Here is a 22,790-nt window from a genome sequence, read left to right as displayed (position 1 = left end):
TTCCGTTTCAAGGTAATGTTCCGTCTCTGGTCCACGATAATGTTCTGTCTCTGGTCCACGATAATGTTCCGTTTCTGGTCCACGATAAAGTTCTGTTTCGGCTTCACGGTAATGTTCTGTCTCTGGTCCACGATAATGTTCCCTTTCTGGTCAACGATAATGTTCTGTTTTGGTTTCAAGGTAATGTTCTGTCTCTGGTCCACGGTAATGTTCCGTTTCTGGTCCACGATAATGTTCTGTTTCGGTTTCACGGTAATGTTCTGTCTCTGGTCCATGATAATGTTCCGTTTCTGGTCCACGATAATGTTCTGTTTCAGTTTCACGGTAATGTTCTGTTTCCGTTTCACGGTAATGTTCTGTCTCTGGTCCACGGTAATGTTTTGTTTCTGTTTCACGGAAATGTTCCGTCTCTGGTCCACGATAATGTTCTGTTTCACGGTAATGTTCCGTTTCTGGTCCACCATAATGTTGTTTTTCTGGTCCACGATAATGTTCCGTTTCTGGTCCACGATAATGTTCTGTTTAGGTTTCACGGTAATGTTCTGTCTCTGGTCCACGATAATGTTCCGTCTCTGGTCCACGATAATGTTCCGTCTCTGGTCCACGATAATGTTCTGTCTCTGGTCCACGATAATGTTCCGTTTCTGGTCCACGATAATGTTCTGTTTCGGTTTCACGGTAATGTTCTGTCTCTGGTCCCCGATAATGTTCCCTTTCTGGTGCACGATAATGTTCTGTTTTGGTTTCAAGGTAATGTTCTGTCTCTGGTCCACGGTAATGTTCCGTTTCTGGTCCACGATAATGTTCTGTTTCGGTTTCACGGTAATGTTCTGTTTCTAGTCCACGATAATGTTCTGTTTCTGTTTCACGGTAATGTTCCGTTTCTGGTCCATGATAATGTTCGGTTTGACGGTAATGTTCCGTCTCTATCCACGATAATGTTCGGTTTCACGGTAATGTTCCATTTCTGGTCCACGGTAATGTTCTGTCTCTGGTCCACGATAAAGTTCGATCTCTGGTCCACGATAATGTTCGGTTTCACGGTAACGTTCCGTCTCTGGTCCATGATAATGTTGTGTTTCTGTTTCACGGTAATGTTCCGTTTCTGGTCCACGATAATGTTCTGTTTCGGTTTGACGGTAATGTTCCGTCTCTGGTCCACGATAATGTTCGGTTTCACGGTAATGTTCCATTTCTGGTCCACGGTAATGTTCTGTCTCTGGTCCACGATAATGTTCGATCTCTGGTCCACGATAATGTTCGGTTTCACGGTAACGTTCCGTCTCTGGTCCACGATAATGTTCTGTTTCGGTTTCATGGTAATGTTCTGTCTCTGGTCCACGGTAATGTTCTGTGTCTGGTCCACGATAATGTTCGGTTTCACGATAATGTTCGATCTCTGGTCCACGATAATGTTCGGTTTCACGGTAATGTTCCGTCTCTGGTCCACGATAATGTTCGGTTTCACGGTAATGTTCCGTCTCTGGTCCACGATAATGTTCCGTCTTTGGTCCACGATAATGTTCTGTTTCTGTTTCACGGTAATGTTCCGTTTCTGGTCCACGATAATTTTGTGTTTCTGTTTCACGGTAATGTTCCGTTTCTGGTCCACGATAATGTTCTGTTTCGGTTTCACGGTAATGTTCTGTCTCTGGTCCATGATAATGTTCCGTTTCTAGTCCACGATAATGTTCTGTTTCAGTTTCACGGTAATGTTCTGTTTCCGTTTCACGGTAATGTTCTGTCTCTGGTCCACGGTAATGTTTTGTTTCTGTTTCATGGAAATGTTCCGTCTCTGGTCCACGATAATGTTCGGTTTCACGTTAATGTTCTGTCTCTGGTCCATGATAATGTTCCGTTTCTGGTCCTCGATAATGTTCTGTTTCAGTTTCACGGTAATGTTCTGTTTCCGTTTCAAGGTAATGTTCCGTCTCTGGTCCACGATAATGTTCTGTCTCTGGTCCACGATAATGTTCCGTTTCTGGTCCACGATAATGTTCTGTTTCGGCTTCACGGTAATGTTCTGTCTCTGGTCCACGATAATGTTCCCTTTCTGGTCAACGATAATGTTCTGTTTTGGTTTCAAGGTAATGTTCTGTCTCTGGTCCACGGTAATGTTCCGTTTCCGGTCCACGATAATGTTCTGTTTCGGTTTCACGGTAATGTTCCGTTTCTAGTCCACGATAATGTTCTGTTTCTCTTTCACGGTAATGTTCCGTTTCTGGTCCATGATAATGTTCGGTTTGACGGTAATGTTCTGTCTCTGGTCCACGATAATGTTCGATCTCTGGTCCACGATAATGTTCGGTTTCACGGTAACGTTCCGTCTCTGGTCCACGATAATGTTGTGTTTCTGTTTCACGGTAATGTTCCGTTTCTGGTCCACGATAATGTTCTGTTTCGGTTTGACGGTAATGTTCCATCTCTGGTACACGATAATGTTCGGTTTCACGGTAATGTTCCGTCTCTGGTCCACGATAATGTTCTGTTTCTGTTTCACGGTAATGTTCCGTTTCTGGTCCACGATAATTTTGTGTTTCTGTTTCACGGTAATGTTCCGTTTCTGGTCCACGATAATGTTCTGTTTCGGTTTCATGGTAATGTTCTGTCTCTGGTCCATGATAATGTTCCGTTTCTGGTCCACGATAATGTTCTGTTTCAGTTTCACGGTAATGTTCTGTTTCCGTTTCACGGTAATGTTCTGTCTCTGGTCCACGGTAATGTTTTGTTTCTGTTTCACGGAAATGTTCCGTCTCTGGTCCACGATAATGTTCTATTTCACAGTAATGTTCCGTCTCTGGTCCACGATAATGTTGTGTTTCTGTTTCACGGTAATGTTCCGTTTCTGGTCCACGATAATGTTGTTTTTCTGGTCCACGATAATGTTCCGTTTCTGGTCCACGATAATGTTCTGTTTCGGTTTCACGGTAATGCTCTGTCTCTGGTCCATGATAATGTTCCGTTTCTGGTCCACGATAATGTTCTGTTTCAGTTTCACGGTAATGTTCTGTTTCCGTTTCACGGTAATGTTCTGTCTCTGGTCCACGGTAATGTTTTGTTTCTGTTTCACGGAAATGTTCCGTCTCTAGTCCACGATAATGTTCGGTTTCACAGTAATGTTCCGTCTCTGGTCCACGATAATGTTGTGTTTCTGTTTCACGGTAATGTTCCGTTTCTGGTCCACCATAATGTTGTTTTTCTGGTCCACGATAATGTTCCGTTTCTGGTCCACGATAATGTTCTGTTTCTGGTCCACGATAATGTTCCGTTTCTGGTCCACGATAATGTTCTGTTTCGGCTTCACGGTAATGTTCTGTCTCTGGTCCACGATAATGTTCCCTTTCTGGTCAACGATAATGTTCTGTTTTGGTTTCAAGGTAATGTTCTGTCTCTGGTCCACGGTAATGTTCCGTTTCCGGTCCACGATAATGTTCTGTTTCGGTTTCACGGTAATGTTCCGTTTCTAGTCCACGATAATGTTCTGTTTCTCTTTCACGGTAATGTTCCGTTTCTGGTCCATGATAATGTTCGGTTTGACGGTAATGTTCTGTCTCTGGTCCACGATAATGTTCGATCTCTGGTCCACGATAATGTTCGGTTTCACGGTAACGTTCCGTCTCTGGTCCACGATAATGTTGTGTTTCTGTTTCACGGTAATGTTCCGTTTCTGGTCCACGATAATGTTCTGTTTCGGTTTGACGGTAATGTTCCATCTCTGGTACACGATAATGTTCGGTTTCACGGTAATGTTCCGTCTCTGGTCCACGATAATGTTCTGTTTCTGTTTCACGGTAATGTTCCGTTTCTGGTCCACGATAATTTTGTGTTTCTGTTTCACGGTAATGTTCCGTTTCTGGTCCACGATAATGTTCTGTTTCGGTTTCATGGTAATGTTCTGTCTCTGGTCCATGATAATGTTCCGTTTCTGGTCCACGATAATGTTCTGTTTCAGTTTCACGGTAATGTTCTGTTTCCGTTTCACGGTAATGTTCTGTCTCTGGTCCACGGTAATGTTTTGTTTCTGTTTCACGGAAATGTTCCGTCTCTGGTCCACGATAATGTTCTATTTCACAGTAATGTTCCGTCTCTGGTCCACGATAATGTTGTGTTTCTGTTTCACGGTAATGTTCCGTTTCTGGTCCACGATAATGTTGTTTTTCTGGTCCACGATAATGTTCCGTTTCTGGTCCACGATAATGTTCTGTTTCGGTTTCACGGTAATGCTCTGTCTCTGGTCCATGATAATGTTCCGTTTCTGGTCCACGATAATGTTCTGTTTCAGTTTCACGGTAATGTTCTGTTTCCGTTTCACGGTAATGTTCTGTCTCTGGTCCACGGTAATGTTTTGTTTCTGTTTCACGGAAATGTTCCGTCTCTAGTCCACGATAATGTTCGGTTTCACAGTAATGTTCCGTCTCTGGTCCACGATAATGTTGTGTTTCTGTTTCACGGTAATGTTCCGTTTCTGGTCCACCATAATGTTGTTTTTCTGGTCCACGATAATGTTCCGTTTCTGGTCCACGATAATGTTCTGTTTCAGTTTCACGGTAATGTTCTGTCTCTGGTCCATGATAATGTTCCGTTTCTGGTCCACGATAATGTTCTGTTTCAGTTTCACGGTAATGTTCTGTTTCCGTTTCACGGTAATGTTCTGTCTCTGGTCCACGGTAATGTTTTGTTTCTGTTTCACGGAAATGTTCCGTCTCTGGTCCACGATAATGTTCGGTTTCACAGTAATGTTCCGTCTCTGGTCCACGATAATGTTGTGTTTCTGTTTCACGGTAATGTTCCGTTTCTGGTCCACCATAATGTTGTTTTTCTGGTCCACGATAATGTTCCGTTTCTGGTCCACGATAATGTTCTGTTTAGGTTTCACGGTAATGTTCTGTCTCTGGTCCACGATAATGTTCCGTCTCTGGTCCACGATAATGTTCCGTCTCTGGTCCACGATAATGTTCTGTCTCTGGTTCACGATAATGTTCCGTTTCTGGTCCACGATAATGTTCTGTTTCGGTTTCACGGTAATGTTCTGTCTCTGGTCCCCGATAATGTTCCCTTTCTGGTACACGATAATGTTCTGTTTTGGTTTCAAGGTAATGTTCTGTCTCTGGTCCACGGTAATGTTCCGTTTCTGGTGCACGATAATGTTCTGTTTCGGTTTCACGGTAATGTTCTGTTTCTAGTCCACGATAATGTTCTGTTTCTGTTTCACGGTAATGTTCCGTTTCTGGTCCATGATAATGTTCGGTTTGACGGTAATGTTCCGTCTCTATCCACGATAATGTTCGGTTTCACGGTAATGTTCCATTTCTGGTCCACGGTAATGTTCTGTCTCTGGTCCACGATAATGTTCGATCTCTGGTCCACGATAATGTTCGGTTTCACGGTAACGTTCCGTCTCTGGTCCATGATAATGTTGTGTTTCTGTTTCACGCTAATGTTCCGTTTCTGGTGCACGATAATGTTCTGTTTCGGTTTGACGGTAATGTTCCGTCTCTGGTCCACGATAATGTTCGGTTTCACGGTAATGTTCCATTTCTGGTCCACGGTAATGTTCTGTCTCTGGTCCACGATAATGTTCGATCTCTGGTCCACGATAATGTTCGGTTTCACGGTAACGTTCCGTCTCTGGTCCACGATAATGTTGTGTTTCTGTTTCACGGTAATGTTCCGTTTCTGGTCCACGATAATGTTCTGTTTCGGTTTCACGGTAATGTTCTGTCTCTGGTCCATGATAATGTTCCGTTTCTGGTCCACGATAATGTTCTGTTTCAGTTTCACGGTAATGTTCCGTTTCTGGTCCACGATAATGTTCTGTTTCTGTTTCACGGTAATGTTCTGTTTCTGGTCCATGATAATGTTCTGTTTCACGGTAATGTGCTGTCTCTGGTCCATGGTAATGTTCCGTCTCTGGTCCACGGTAATGTTCGGTTTCAAGGTAAAGTTCGGTCTCTGGTCCACAGTAATGTTCTGTCTCTGGTCCGCGGTAATGTTCTGTTTCTGGTCCACGATAATGTTCGGTTTCACGGTAATGTTCCGTCTCTGGTCCACGATAATGTTCTGTTTCGGTTTCACGGTAATGTTCCTTTTCTGGTCCACGATAATGTTCTGTTTCGGTTTCACGGTAATGTTCTTTCTCTGGTCCATGGTAATGTTCTGTCTCTGGTCCACGGTAATGTTCTGTCTCTGGTCCACGGTAATGTTCTGTCTCTGGTCCACGGTAATGTTCGATCTCTGGTCCACGATAATGTTCGGTTTCACGGTAATGTTCCGTCTCTGGTCCACGATAATGTTCTGTTTATGTATCACGGTAATGTTCCGTTTCTGGTCCACGATAATTTTGTGTTTCTGTTTCACGGTAATGTTCCATTTCTGGTCCACGGTAATGTTCCGTTTCTGGTACACGATAATTTTGTGTTTCTGTTTCACGGTAATGTTCCGTTTTTTGTCCACGATAATGTTCTGTTTCAGTTTCACGGTAATGTTTTGTTTCCATTTCACGGTAATGTTCTGTCTCTGGTCCACGGTAATGTTTTGTTTCTGTTTCACGGAAATGTTCCGTCTCTGGTCCACGATAATGTTCGGTTTCACGGTAATGTTCCGTCTCTGGTCCACGATAATGTTGTGTTTCTGTTTCACGGTAATGTTCCGTTTCTGGTCCACGATAATGTTGTGTTTCTGGTCCACGATAATGTTCCGTTTCTGGTCCACGATAATGTTCTGTTTAGGTTTCACGGTAATGTTCTGTCTCTGGTCCACGATAATGTTCCGTCTCTGGTCCACGTTAATGTTCCGTCTCTGGTCCACGATAATGTTCTGTCTCTGGTCCACGGTAATGTTCCGTTTCTGGTCCACGATAATGTTCTGTTTCGGTTTCATGGTAATGTTCTGTCTCTGGTCCACGGTAATGTTCTGTGTCTGGTCCACGATAATGTTCGGTTTCACGATAATGTTCGATCTCTGGTCCACGATAATGTTCGGTTTCACGGTAATGTTCCATCTCTGGTCCACGATAATGTTCGGTTTCACGGTAATGTTCCGTCTCTGGTCCACGATAATGTTCCGTCTTTGGTCCACGATAATGTTCTGTTTCTGTTTCACGGTAATGTTCCGTTTCTGGTCCACGATAATTTTGTGTTTCTGTTTCACGGTAATGTTCCGTTTCTGGTCCACGATAATGTTCTGTTTCGGTTTCACGGTAATGTTCTGTCTCTGGTCCATGATAATGTTCCGTTTCTAGTCCACGATAATGTTCTGTTTCAGTTTCACGGTAATGTTCTGTTTCCGTTTCACGGTAATGTTCTGTCTCTGGTCCACGGTAATATTTTGTTTCTGTTTCACGGAAATGTTCCGTCTCTGGTCCACGATAATGTTCGGTTTCACGGTAATGTTCTGTCTCTGGTCCATGATAATGTTCCGTTTCTGGTCCACGATAATGTTCTGTTTCAGTTTCAAGGTAATGTTCTGTTTCCGTTTCAAGGTAATGTTCCGTCTCTGGTCCACGATAATGTTCTGTCTCTGGTCCACGATAATGTTCCGTTTCTGGTCCACGATAATGTTCTGTTTCGGCTTCACGGTAATGTTCTGTCTCTGGTCCAAGATAATGTTCCCTTTCTGGTCCACGATAATGTTCTGTTTTGGTTTCAAGGTAATGTTCTGTCTCTGGTCCACGGTAATGTTCCGTTTCTGGTCCACGATAATGTTCTGTTTTGGTTTCACGGTAATGTTCCGTTTCTAGTCCACGATAATGTTCTGTTTCTCTTTCACGGCAATGTTCCGTTTCTGGTCCATGATAATGTTCGGTTTGACGGTAATGTTCTGTCTCTGGTCCACGATAATGTTCGATCTCTGGTCCACGATAATGTTCGGTTTCACGGTAACGTTCCGTCTCTGGTCCACGATAATGTTGTGTTTCTGTTTCACGGTAATGTTCCGTTTCTGGTCCACGATAATGTTCTGTTTCGGTTTGACGGTAATGTTCCATCTCTGGTAAACGATAATGTTCGGTTTCACGGTAATGTTCCGTCTCTGGTCCACGATAATGTTCTGTTTCTGTTTCACGGTAATGTTCCGTTTCTGGTCCACGATAATTTTGTGTTTCTGTTTCACGGTAATGTTCCGTTTCTGGTCCACGATAATGTTCTGTTTCGGTTTCACGGTAATGTTCTGTCTCTGGTCCATGATAATGTTCCGTTTCTGGTCCACGATAATGTTCTGTTTCAGTTTCACGGTAATGTTCTGTTTCCGTATCACGGTAATGTTCTGTCTCTGGTCCACGGTAATGTTTTGTTTCTGTTTCACGGAAATGTTCCGTCTCTGGTCCACGATAATGTTCTATTTCACAGTAATGTTCCGTCTCTGGTCCACGATAATGTTGTGTTTCTGTTTCAAGGTAATGTTCCGTTTCTGGTCCACGATAATGTTGTTTTTCTGGTCCACGATAATGTTCCGTTTCTGGTCCACGATAATGTTCTGTTTCAGTTTCACGGTAATGTTCTGTTTCCGTTTCACGGTAATGTTCTGTCTCTGGTCCACGGTAATGTTTTGTTTCTGTTTCACGGAAATGTTCCGTCTCTAGTCCACGATAATGTTCGGTTTGACAGTAATGTTCCGTCTCTGGTCCACGATAATGTTGTGTTTCTGTTTCACGGTAATGTTCCGTTTCTGGTCCACCATAATGTTGTTTTTCTGGTCCACGATAATGTTCCGTTTCTGGTCCACGATAATGTTCTGTTTCGGTTTCACGGTAATGTTCTGTCTCTGGTCCATGATAATGTTCCGTTTCTGGTCCACGATAATGTTCTGTTTCAGTTTCACGGTAATGTTCTGTTTCCGTTTCACGGTAATGTTCTGTCTCTGGTCCACGGTAATGTTTTGTTTCTGTTTCACGGAAATGTTCCGTCTCTGGTCCACGATAATGTTCGGTTTCACAGTAATGTTCCGTCTCTGGTCCACGATAATGTTGTGTTTCTGTTTCACGGTAATGTTCCGTTTCTGGTCCACCATAATGTTGTTTTTCTGGTCCACGATAATGTTCCGTTTCTGGTCCACGATAATGTTCTGTTTAGGATTCACGGTAATGTTCTGTCTCTGGTCCACGATAATGTTCCGTCTCTGGTCCACGATAATGTTCCGTCTCTGGTCCACGATAATGTTCTGTCTCTGGTCCACGATAATGTTCCGTTTCTGGTCCACGATAATGTTCTGTTTCGGTTTCACGGTAATGTTCTGTCTCTGGTCCCCGATAATGTTCCCTTTCTGGTGCACGATAATGTTCTGTTTTGGTTTCAAGGTAATGTTCTGTCTCTGGTCCACGGTAATGTTCCGTTTCTGGTCCACGATAATGTTCTGTTTCGGTTTCACGGTAATGTTCTGTTTCTAGTCCACGATAATGTTCTGTTTCTGTTTCACGGTAATGTTCCGTTTCTGGTCCATGATAATGTTCGGTTTGACGGTAATGTTCCGTCTCTATCCACGATAATGTTCGGTTTCACGGTAATGTTCCATTTCTGGTCCACGGTAATGTTCTGTCTCTGGTCCACGATAATGTTCGATCTCTGGTCCACGATAATGTTCGGTTTCACGGTAACGTTCCGTCTCTGGTCCATGATAATGTTGTGTTTCTGTTTCACGGTAATGTTCCGTTTCTGGTCCACGATAATGTTCTGTTTCGGTTTGACGGTAATGTTCCGTCTCTGGTCCACGATAATGTTCGGTTTCACGGTAATGTTCCATTTCTGGTCCACGGTAATGTTCTGTCTCTGGTCCACGATAATGTTCGATCTCTGGTCCAAGATAATGTTCGGTTTCACGGTAACGTTCCGTCTCTGGTCCACGATAATGTTCTGTTTCGGTTTCATGGTAATGTTCTGTCTCTGGTCCATGATAATGTTCCGTTTCTGGTCCACGATAATGTTCTGTTTCAGTTTCACGGTAATGTTCCGTTTCTGGTCCACGATAATGTTCTGTTTCTGTTTCACGGTAATGTTCTGTTTCTGGTCCATGATAATGTTCTGTTTCACGGTAATATTCTGTCTCTGGTCCATGGTAATGTTCTGTCTCTGGTCCACGGTAATGTTCTGTCTCTGGTCCACGATAATGTTCTGTCTCTGGTCCACGGTAATGTTCGATCTCTGGTCCACGATAATCTTCGGTTTCACGTTAATGTTCCGTCTCTGGTCCACGATAATGTTCTGTTTCGGTTTCACGGTAATGTTCCGTTTCTGGTCCACGATAATGTTCTGTTTCGGTTTCACGGTAATGTTCCGTCTCTGGTCCACGATAATATTGTGTTTCTGTTTCACGGTAATGTTCCGTTTCTGGTCCATGATAATGTTCTGTTTCACGGTAATGTTCGATCTCTGGTCCACGATAATGTTCGGTTTCACGTTAATGTTCCGTCTCTGGTCCACGATAATGTTTTGTTTCGGTTTCACGGTAATGTTCCGTTTCTGGTCCACGATAATGTTCTGTTTCGGTTTCACGGTAATGTTCCGTCTCTGGTCCACGATAATATTGTGTTTCTGTTTCACGGTAATGTTCCGTTTCTGGTCCATGATAATGTTCTGTTTCACGGTAATGTTCCGTTTCTGGTCCACGATAATTTTGTGTTTCTGTTTCACGGTAATGTTCCGTCTCTGGTCCACGATAATGTTCGGTTTCACGGTAATGTTCCGTCTCTGGTCCACGATAATGTTCCGTCTTTGGTCCACGATAATGTTCTGTTTCTGTTTCACGGTAATGTTCCGTTTCTGGTCCACGATAATTTTGTGTTTCTGTTTCACGGTAATGTTCCGTTTCTGGTCCACGATAATGTTCTGTTTAGGTTTCACGGTAATGTTCTGTCTCTGGTCCACGATAATGTTCCGTCTCTGGTCCACGATAATGTTCCGTCTCTGGTCCACGATAATGTTCTGTCACTGGTCCACGATAATGTTCCGTTTCTGGTCCACGATAATGTTCTGTTTCGGTCTCACGGTAATGTTCTGTCTCTGGACCACGATAATGTTCCCTTTCTGGTCCACGATAATGTTCTGTTTTGGTTTCAAGGTAATGTTCTGTCTCTGGTCCAAGGTAATGTTCCGTTTCTGGTCCACGATAATGTTCTGTTTCGGTTTCACGGTAATGTTACATTTCTAGTCCACGATAATGTTCTATTTCTGTTTCAAGGTAATGTTCCGTTTCTGGTCCATGATAATGTTCTGTTTCACGGTAATGTTCTGTCCCTGGTCCATGGTAATGTTCTGTCTCTGGTCCACGGTAATGTTCGGTTTCAAGGTAAAGTTCTGTCTCTGGTCCACGGTAATGTTCTGTCTCTGGTCCACGGTAATGTTCTGTCTCTTGTCCACGGTAATGTTCTATCTCTGGTCCACGGTAATGTTCTGTCTCTGGTCCACGGTAATGTTCGATCTCTGGTCCACGATAATGTTCGGTTTCACGGTAATGTTCCGTCTCTGGTCCATGGTAATGTTCTGTCTCTGGTACACGGTAATGTTCGGTTTCAAGGTAAAGTTCTGTCTCTGGTCCACGGTAATGTTCTGTCTCTGGTCCACGGTAATTTTCTGTCTCTGGTCCACGGTAATGTTCTATCTCTGGTCCACGGTAATGTTCTGTCTCTGGTCCACGGTAATGTTCGATCTCTGGTCCACGATAATGTTCGGTTTCACGGTAATGTTCCGTCTCTGGTCCACGATAATGTTCTGTTTCGGTTTCACGGTAATGTTCCGTCTCTGGTCCACGGTAATGTTCTGTCTCTGGTCCATGATAATGTTCTGTCTCTGGTCCATGATAATGTTCCGTTTCTGGTCCACGATAATGTTCTGTTTCAGTTTCACGGTAATGTTCTGTTTCCGTTTCACGGTAATGTTCTGTCTCTGGTCCACGGTAATGTTTTGTTTCTGTTTCACGGAAATGTTCCGTCTCTGGGTCACGATAATGTTCGGTTTCACGGTAATGTTCCGTCTCTGGTCCACGATAATGTTCTGTTTCGGTTTCACGGTAATGTTCCGTCTCTGGTCCACGGTAATGTTCTGTCTCTGGTCCATGATAATGTTCCGTTTCTGGTCCACGATAATGTTCTGTTTCAGTTTCACGGTAATGTTCTGTTTCCGTTTCACGGTAATGTTCTGTCTCTGGTCCACGGTAATGTTTTGTTTCTGTTTCACGGAAATGTTCCGTCTCTGGGTCACGATAATGTTCGGTTTCACGGTAATGTTCCGTCTCTGGTCCACGATAATGTTGTGTTTCTGTTTCACGGTAATGTTCCGTTTCTGGTCCACGATAATGTTGTGTTTCTGGTCCACGATAATGTTCCGTTTCTGGTCCACGATAATGTTCTGTTTAGGTTTCAAGGTAATGTTCTGTCTCTGGTCCACGATAATGTTCCGTCTCTGGTCCACGATAATGTTCTTTTTCTGGTCCACGATAATGTTCTGTTTCGGTTTCACGGTAATTTTCTGTCTCTGGTCCACGATAATGTTCCCTTTCTGGTCCACGATAATGTTCTGTTTTGGTTTCAAGGTAATATTCTGTCTCTGGTCCACGGTAATGTTCCGTTTCTGGTCCACGATAATGTTCTGTTTCGGTTTCACGGTAATGTTCCGTTTCTAGTCCACGATAATGTTCTGTTTCTGTTTCACGGTAATTTTCCGTTTCTGGTCCATGATAATGTTCGGTTTGACGGTAATGTTCCGTCTCTGGTCCACGATAATGTTCGGTTTCACGGTAATGTTCCATTTCTGGTCCACGGTAATGTTCTGTCTCTGTTCCACGATAATGTTAGATCTCTGGTCCACGATAATGTTCGGTTTCACGGTAACGTTCCATCTCTGGTCCACGATAATGTTGTGTTTCTGTTTCACGGCAATGTTCCGTTTCTGGTCCACGATAATGTTCTGTTTCGGTTTGACGGTAATGTTCCGTCTCTGGTCCACGATAATGTTCGGTTTCACGGTAATGTTCCATTTCTGGTCCACGGTAATGTTCTGTCTCTGGTCCACGATAATGTTCGATCTCTGGTCCACGATAATGTTCGGTTTCACGGTAACTTTCCGTCTCTGGTCCACGATAATGTTGTGTTTCTGTTTCACGGTAATGTTCCGTTTCTGGTCCACGATAATGTTCTGTTTCGGTTTCACGGTAATGTTCTGTCTCTGGTCCATGATAATGTTCCGTTTCTGGTCCACGATAATGTTCTGTTTCAGTTTCACGGTAATGTTCCGTTTCTGATCCACGATAATGTTCTGTTTCTGTTTCACGGTAATGTTCTGTTTCTGGTCCATGATAATGTTCTGTTTCACGGTAATATTCTGTCTCATGTCCATGGTAATGTTCTGTCTCTGGTCCACGGTAATGTTCTGTCTCTGGTCCACGATAATGTTCTGTCTCTGGTCCACGGTAATGTTCGATCTCTGGTCCACGATAATGTTCGGTTTCACGTTAATGTTCCGTCTCTGGTCCACGATAATGTTGTGTTTCTGTTTCACGGTAATGTTCCGTTTCTGGTCCATGATAATGTTCTGTTTCACGGTAATATTCTGTCTCATGTCCATGGTAATGTTCTGTCTCTGGTCCACGGTAATGTTCTGTCTCTGGTCCACGATAATGTTCTGTCTCTGGTCCACGGTAATGTTCGATCTCTGGTCCACGATAATGTTCGGTTTCACGTTAATGTTCCGTCTCTGGGTCACGATAATGTTCGGTTTCACGGTAATGTTCCGTCTCTGGTCCACGATAATGTTGTGTTTCTGTTTCACGGTAATGTTCCGTTTCTGGTCCACGATAATGTTGTGTTTCTGGTCCACGATAATGTTCCGTTTCTGGTCCACGATAATGTTCTGTTTAGGTTTCAAGGTAATGTTCTGTCTCTGGTCCACGATAATGTTCCGTCTCTGGTCCACGATAATGTTCTTTTTCTGGTCCACGATAATGTTCTGTTTCGGTTTCACGGTAATTTTCTGTCTCTGGTCCACGATAATGTTCCCTTTCTGGTCCACGATAATGTTCTGTTTTGGTTTCAAGGTAATATTCTGTCTCTGGTCCACGGTAATGTTCCGTTTCTGGTCCACGATAATGTTCTGTTTCGGTTTCACGGTAATGTTCCGTTTCTAGTCCACGATAATGTTCTGTTTCTGTTTCACGGTAATTTTCCGTTTCTGGTCCATGATAATGTTCGGTTTGACGGTAATGTTCCGTCTCTGGTCCACGATAATGTTCGGTTTCACGGTAATGTTCCATTTCTGGTCCACGGTAATGTTCTGTCTCTGTTCCACGATAATGTTAGATCTCTGGTCCACGATAATGTTCGGTTTCACGGTAACGTTCCATCTCTGGTCCACGATAATGTTGTGTTTCTGTTTCACGGCAATGTTCCGTTTCTGGTCCACGATAATGTTCTGTTTCGGTTTGACGGTAATGTTCCGTCTCTGGTCCACGATAATGTTCGGTTTCACGGTAATGTTCCATTTCTGGTCCACGGTAATGTTCTGTCTCTGGTCCAGGATAATGTTCGATCTCTGGTCCACGATAATGTTCGGTTTCACGGTAACTTTCCGTCTCTGGTCCACGATAATGTTGTGTTTCTGTTTCACGGTAATGTTCCGTTTCTGGTCCACGATAATGTTCTGTTTCGGTTTCACGGTAATGTTCTGTCTCTGGTCCATGATAATGTTCCGTTTCTGGTCCACGATAATGTTCTGTTTCAGTTTCACGGTAATGTTCCGTTTCTGATCCACGATAATGTTCTGTTTCTGTTTCACGGTAATGTTCTGTTTCTGGTCCATGATAATGTTCTGTTTCACGGTAATATTCTGTCTCATGTCCATGGTAATGTTCTGTCTCTGGTCCACGGTAATGTTCTGTCTCTGGTCCACGATAATGTTCTGTCTCTGGTCCACGGTAATGTTCGATCTCTGGTCCACGATAATGTTCGGTTTCACGTTAATGTTCCGTCTCTGGTCCACGATAATGTTCTGTTTCGGTTTCACGGTAATGTTCCGTTTCTGGTCCACGATAATGTTCTGTTTCGGTTTCACGGTAATGTTCCGTCTCTGGTCCACGATAATATTGTGTTTCTGTTTCACGGTAATGTTCCCTTTCTGGTCCATGATAATGTTCTGTTTCACGGTAATGTTCTGTCTCTGGTCCATGGTAATGTTCTGTCTCTGGTCCACGGTAATGTTCGGTTTCACGGTAATGTTCCGTCTCTGGTCCACGATAATGTTCTGTTTCTGTATCACGGTAATGTTCCGTTTCTGGTCCACGATAATTTTGTGTTTCTGTTTCACGGTAATGTTCCGTCTCTGGTCCACGATAATGTTCGGTTTCACGGTAATGTTCCGTCTCTGGTCCACGATAATGTTCCGTCTTTGGTCCACGATAATGTTCTGTTTCTGTTTCACGGTAATGTTCCGTTTCTGGTCCACGATAATTTTGTGTTTCTGTTTCACGGTAATGTTCCGTTTCTGGTCCACGATAATGTTCTGTTTAGGTTTCACGGTAATGTTCTGTCTCTGGTCCACGATAATGTTCCGTCTCTGGTCCACGATAATGTTCCGTCTCTGGTCCACGATAATGTTCCGTCTCTGGTCCACGATAATGTTCCATTTCTGGTCCACGATAATGTTCTGTTTCGGTCTCACGGTAATGTTCTGTCTCTGGACCACGATAATGTTCCCTTTCTGGTCCACGATAATGTTCTGTTTTGGTTTCAAGGTAATGTTCTGTCTCTGGTCCACGGTAATGTTCCGTTTCTGGTCCACGATAATGTTCTGTTTCGGTTTCACGGTAATTTTCCGTTTCTGGTCCATGATAATGTTCGGTTTGACGGTAATGTTCCGTCTCTGGTCCACGATAATGTTCGGTTTCACGGTAATGTTCCATTTCTGGTCCACGGTAATGTTCTGTCTCTGGTCCACGATAAAGTTCGATCTCTGGTCCACGATAATGTTCGGTTTCACGGTAACGTTCCGTCTCTGGTCCACGATAATGTTGTGTTTCTGTTTCACGGTAATGTTCCGTTTCTGGTCCACGATAATGTTCTGTTTCGGTTTGACGGTAATGTTCCGTCTCTGGTCCACGATAATGTTCGGTTTCACAGTAATGTTCCGTTTCTGGTCCACGATAATGTTCTGTTTCGGTTTCACGGTAATGTTCTGTCTCTGGTCCACGATAATGTTCTCTTTCTGGTCCATGATAATTTTCTGTTTTGGTTTCACAGTAATGTTCCGTCTCTGGTCCACGATAATGTTCCGTCTTTGGTCCACGATAATGTTCTGTTTCTGTTTCACGGTAATGTTCCGTTTCTGGTCCACGATAATTTTGTGTTTCTGTTTCACGGTAATGTTCCGTTTCTGGTCCACGATAATGTTCTGTTTCGGTTTCACGGTAATGTTCTGTCTCTGGTCCATGATAATGTTCCGTTTCTGGTCCACGATAATGTTCTGTTTCAGTTTCACGGTAATGTTCTGTTTCCGTTTCACGGTAATGTTCTGTCTCTGGTCCACGGTAATGTTTTGTTTCTGTTTCACGGAAATGTTCCGTCTCTGGTCCACGATAATGTTCGGTTTCACGGTAATGTTCCGTCTCTGGTCCACGATAATGTTCTGTTTCGGTTTCACGGTAATGTTCCGTCTCTGGTCCACGGTAATGTTCTTTCTCTGGTCCATGATAATGTTCCGTTTCTGGTCCACGATAATGTTCTTTTTCTGGTCCACGATAATGTTCTGTTTAGGTTTCAAGGTAATGTTCTGTCTCTGGTCCACGATAATGTTCCGTCTCTGGTCCACGATAATGTTCTTTTTCTGGTCCACGATAATGTTCTGTTTCGGTTTCACGGTAATTTTCTGTCTCTGGTCCACGATAATGTTCCCTTTCTGGTCCACGATAATGTTCTGTTTTGGTTTCAAGGTAATATTCTGTCTCTGGTCCACGGTAATGTTCCGTTTCTGGTCCACGATAATGTTCTGTTTCGGTTTCACGGTAATGTTCCGTTTCTAGTCCACGATAATGTTCTGTTTCTGTTTCACGGTAATTTTCCGTTTCTGGTCCATGATAATGTTCGGTTTGACGGTAATGTTCCGTCTCTGGTCCACGATAATGTTCGGTTTCACGGTAATGTTCCATTTCTGGTCCACGGTAATGTTCTGTCTCTGTTCCACGATAATGTTAGATCTCTGGTCCACGATAATGTTCGGTTTCACGGTAACGTTCCGTCTCTGGTCCACGATAATGTTGTGTTTCTGTTTCACGGTAATGTTCCGTTTCTGGTCCACGATAATGTTCTGTTTCGGTTTGACGGTAATATTCCGTCTCTGGTCCACGATAATGTTCGGTTTCACGGTAATGTTCCATTTCTGGTCCACGGTAATGTTCTGTCTCTGGTCCACGATAATGTTCGATCTCTGGGCCAGGATAATGTTCGGTTTCACGGTAACGTTCCGTCTCTGGTCCACGATAATGTTGTGTTTCTGTTTCACGGTAATGTTCCGTTTCTGGTCCACGATAATGTTCTGTTTCGGTTTCACGGTAATGTTCTGTCTCTGGTCCATGATAATGTTCCGTTTCTGGTCCACGATAATGTTCTGTTTCAGTTTCACGGTAATGTTCCGTTTCTGGTCCACGATAATGTTCTGTTTCTGTTTCACGGTAATGTTTTGTTTCTGGTCCATGATAATGTTCTGTTTCACGGTAATATTCTGTCTCTGGTCCATGGTAATGTTCTGTCTCTGGTCCACGGTAATGTTCTGTCTCTGGTCCACGATAATGTTCTGTCTCTGGTCCACGGTAATGTTCGATCTCTGGTCCACGATAATGTTCGGTTTCACGTTAATGTTCCGTCTCTGGTCCACGATAATGTTCTGTTTCGGTTTCACGGTAATGTTCCGTTTCTGGTCCACGATAATGTTCTGTTTCGGTTTCACGGTAATGTTCCGTCTCTGGTCCACGATAATATTGTGTTTCTGTTTCACGGTAATGTTCCGTTTCTTGTCCATGATAATGTTCTGTTTCACGGTAATGTTCTGTCTCTGGTCCATGGTAATGTTCTGTCTCTGGTCCACGGTAATGTTCGGTTTCACGGTAATGTTCCGTCTCTGGTCCACGATAATGTTTTGTTTCTGTATCACGGTAATGTTCCGTTTCTGGTCCACGATAATTTTGTGTTTCTGTTTCACGGTAATGTTCCGTCTCTGGTCCACGATAATGTTCGGTTTCACGGTAATGTTCCGTCTCTGGTCCACGATAATGTTCCGTCTTTGGTCCACGATAATGTTCTGTTTCTGTTTCACGGTAATGTTCCGTTTCTGGTCCACGATAATTTTGTGTTTCTGTTTCACGGTAATGTTCCGTTTCTGGTCCACGATAATGTTCTGTTTAGGTTTCACGGTAATGTTCTGTCTCTGGTCCACGATAATGTTCCGTCTCTGGTCCACGATAATGTTCCGTCTCTGGTCCACGATAATGTTCTGTCACTGGTCCACGATAATGTTCCGTTTCTGGTCCACGATAATGTTCTGTTTCGGTCTCACGGTAATGTTCTGTCTCTGGACCACGATAATGTTCCCTTTCTGGTCCACGATAATGTTCTGTTTTGGTTTCAAGGTAATGTTCTGTCTCTGGTCCAAGGTAATGTTCCGTTTCTGGTCCACGATAATGTTCTGTTTCGGTTTCACGGTAATGTTACATTTCTAGTCCACGATAATGTTCTATTTCTGTTTCAAGGTAATGTTCCGTTTCTGGTCCATGATAATGTTCTGTTTCACGGTAATGTTCTGTCCCTGGTCCATGGTAATGTTCTGTCTCTGGTCCACGGTAATGTTCGGTTTCAAGGTAAAGTTCTGTCTCTGGTCCACGGTAATGTTCTGTCTCTGGTCCACGGTAATGTTCTGTCTCTTGTCCACGGTAATGTTCTATCTCTGGTCCACGGTAATGTTCTGTCTCTGGTCCACGGTAATGTTCGATCTCTGGTCCACGATAATGTTCGGTTTCACGGTAATGTTCCGTCTCTGGTCCATGGTAATGTTCTGTCTCTGGTACACGGTAATGTTCGGTTTCAAGGTAAAGTTCTGTCTCTGGTCCACGGTAATGTTCTGTCTCTGGTCCACGGTAATTTTCTGTCTCTGGTCCACGGTAATGTTCTATCTCTGGTCCACGGTAATGTTCTGTCTCTGGTCCACGGTAATGTTCGATCTCTGGTCCACGATAATGTTCGGTTTCACGGTAATGTTCCGTCTCTGGTCCACGATAATGTTCCGTCTCTGGTCCACGATAATGTTCTGTTTCGGTTTCACGGTAATGTTCCGTCTCTGGTCCACGGTAATGTTCTGTCTCTGGTCCATGATAATGTTCTGTCTCTGGTCCATGATAATGTTCCGTTTCTGGTCCACGATAATGTTCTGTTTCAGTTTCACGGTAATGTTCTGTTTCCGTTTCACGGTAATGTTCTGTCTCTGGTCCACGGTAATGTTTTGTTTCTGTTTCACGGAAATGTTCCGTCTCTGGGTCACGATAATGTTCGGTTTCACGGTAATGTTCCGTCTCTGGTCCACGATAATGTTCTGTTTCGGTTTCACGGTAATGTTCCGTCTCTGGTCCACGGTAATGTTCTGTCTCTGGTCCATGATAATGTTCCGTTTCTGGTCCACGATAATGTTCTGTTTCAGTTTCACGGTAATGTTCTGTTTCCGTTTCACGGTAATGTTCTGTCTCTGGTCCACGGTAATGTTTTGTTTCTGTTTCACGGAAATGTTCCGTCTCTGGGTCACTATAATGTTCGGTTTCACGGTAATGTTCCGTCTCTGGTCCACGATAATGTTGTGTTTCTGTTTCACGGTAATGTTCCGTTTCTGGTCCACGATAATGTTGTGTTTCTGGTCCACGATAATGTTCCGTTTCTGGTCCACGATAATGTTCTGTTTAGGTTTCAAGGTAATGTTCTGTCTCTGGTCCACGATAATGTTCCGTCTCTGGTCCACGATAATGTTCTTTTTCTGGTCCACGATAATGTTCTGTTTCGGTTTCACGGTAATTTTCTGTCTCTGGTCCACGATAATGTTCCCTTTCTGGTCCACGATAATGTTCTGTTTTGGTTTCAAGGTAATATTCTGTCTCTGGTCCACGGTAATGTTCCGTTTCTGGTCCACGATAATGTTCTGTTTCGGTTTCACGGTAATGTTCCGTTTCTAGTCCACGATAATGTTCTGTTTCTGTTTCACGGTAATTTTCCGTTTCTGGTCCATGATAATGTTCGGTTTGACGGTAATGTTCCGTCTCTGGTCCACGATAATGTTCGGTTTCACGGTAATGTTCCATTTCTGGTCCACGGTAATGTTCTGTCTCTGTTCCACGATAATGTTAGATCTCTGGTCCACGATAATGTTCGGTTTCACGGTAACGTTCCATCTCTGGTCCACGATAATGTTGTGTTTCTGTTTCACGGCAATGTTCCGTTTCTGGTCCACGATAATGTTCTGTTTCGGTTTGACGGTAATGTTCCGTCTCTGGTCCACGATAATGTTCGGTTTCACGGTAATGTTCCATTTCTGGTCCACGGTAATGTTCTGTCTCTGGTCCACGATAATGTTCGATCTCTGGTCCACGATAATGTTCGGTTTCACGGTAACTTTCCGTCTCTGGTCCACGATAATGTTGTGTTTCTGTTTCACGGTAATGTTCCGTTTCTGGTCCACGATAATGTTCTGTTTCGGTTTCACGGTAATGTTCTGTCTCTGGTCCATGATAATGTTCCGTTTCTGGTCCACGATAATGTTCTGTTTCAGTTTCACGGTAATGTTCCGTTTCTGATCCACGATAATGTTCTGTTTCTGTTTCACGGTAATGTTCTGTTTCTGGTCCATGATAATGTTCTGTTTCACGGTAATATTCTGTCTCATGTCCATGGTAATGTTCTGTCTCTGGTCCACGGTAAAGTTCTGTCTCTGGTCCACGATAATGTTCTGTCTCTGGTCCACGGTAATGTTCGATCTCTGGTCCACGATAATATTCGGTTTCACGTTAATGTTCCGTCTCTGGTCCACGATAATGTTCTGTTTCGGTTTCACGGTAATGTTCCGTTTCTGGTCCACGATAATGTTCTGTTTCGGTTTCACGGTAATGTTCCGTCTCTGGTCCACGATAATATTGTGTTTCTGTTTCACGGTAATGTTCCCTTTCTGGTCCATGATAATGTTCTGTTTCACGGTAATGTTCTGTCTCTGGTCCATGGTAATGTTCTGTCTCTGGTCCACGGTAATGTTCGGTTTCACGGTAATGTTCCGTCTCTGGTCCACGATAATGTTCTGTTTCTGTATCACGGTAATGTTCCGTTTCTGGTCCACGATAATTTTGTGTTTCTGTTTCACGGTAATGTTCCGTCTCTGGTCCACGATAATGTTCGGTTTCACGGTAATGTTCCGTCTCTGGTCCACGATAATGTTCCGTCTTTGGTCCACGATAATGTTCTGTTTCTGTTTCACGGTAATGTTCCGTTTCTGGTCCACGATAATTTTGTGTTTCTGTTTCACGGTAATGTTCCGTTTCTGGTCCACGATAATGTTCTGTTTAGGTTTCACGGTAATGTTCTGTCTCTGGTCCACGATAATGTTCCGTCTCTGGTCCACGATAATGTTCCGTCTCTGGTCCACGATAATGTTCCGTCTCTGGTCCACGATAATGTTCCATTTCTGGTCCACGATAATGTTCTGTTTCGGTCTCACGGTAATGTTCTGTCTCTGGACCACGATAATGTTCCCTTTCTGGTCCACGATAATGTTCTGTTTTGGTTTCAAGGTAATGTTCTGTCTCTGGTCCACGGTAATGTTCCGTTTCTGGTCCACGATAATGTTCTGTTTCGGTTTCACGGTAATTTTCCGTTTCTGGTCCATGATAATGTTCGGTTTGACGGTAATGTTCCGTCTCTGGTCCACGATAATGTTCGGTTTCACGGTAATGTTCCATTTCTGGTCCACGGTAATGTTCTGTCTCTGGTCCACGATAATGTTCGATCTCTGGTCCACGATAATGTTCGGTTTCACGGTAACGTTCCGTCTCTGGTCCACGATAATGTTGTGTTTCTGTTTCACGGTAATGTTCCGTTTCTGGTCCACGATAATGTTCTGTTTCGGTTTGACGGTAATGTTCCGTCTCTGGTCCACGATAATGTTCGGTTTCACAGTGATGTTCCGTTTCTGGTCCACGATAATGTTCTGTTTCGGTTTCACGGTAATGTTCTGTCTCTGGTCCACGATAATGTTCTCTTTCTGGTCCACGATAATGTTCTGTTTTGGTTTCACAGTAATGTTCCGTCTCTGGTCCACGATAATGTTCCGTCTTTGGTCCACGATAATGTTCTGTTTCTGTTTCACGGTAATGTTCCGTTTCTGGTCCACGATAATTTTGTGTTTCTGTTTCACGGTAATGTTCCGTTTCTGGTCCACGATAATGTTCTGTTTCGGTTTCACGGTAATGTTCTGTCTCTGGTCCATGATAATGTTCCGTTTCTGGTCCACGATAATGTTCTGTTTCAGTTTCACGGTAATATTCTGTTTCCGTTTCACGGTAATGTTCTGTCTCTGGTCCACGGTAATGTTTTGTTTCTGTTTCACGGAAATGTTCCGTCTCTGGTCCACGATAATGTTCGGTTTCACGGTAATGTTCCGTCTCTGGTCCACGATAATGTTCTGTTTCGGTTTCACGGTAATGTTCCGTCTCTGGTCCACGGTAATGTTCTTTCTCTGGTCCATGATAATGTTCCGTTTCTGGTCCACGATAATGTTCTGTTTCAGTTTCACGGTAAT

Source organism: Leuresthes tenuis, unplaced genomic scaffold, assembly GCF_036924035.1.
Source record: "Leuresthes tenuis unplaced genomic scaffold, fLeuTen1.0.hap1 SCAF_51, whole genome shotgun sequence".
Classification (NCBI taxonomy): Eukaryota; Metazoa; Chordata; class Actinopteri; order Atheriniformes; family Atherinopsidae; genus Leuresthes; species Leuresthes tenuis.
This window is presented reverse-complemented; position numbering follows the sequence as displayed.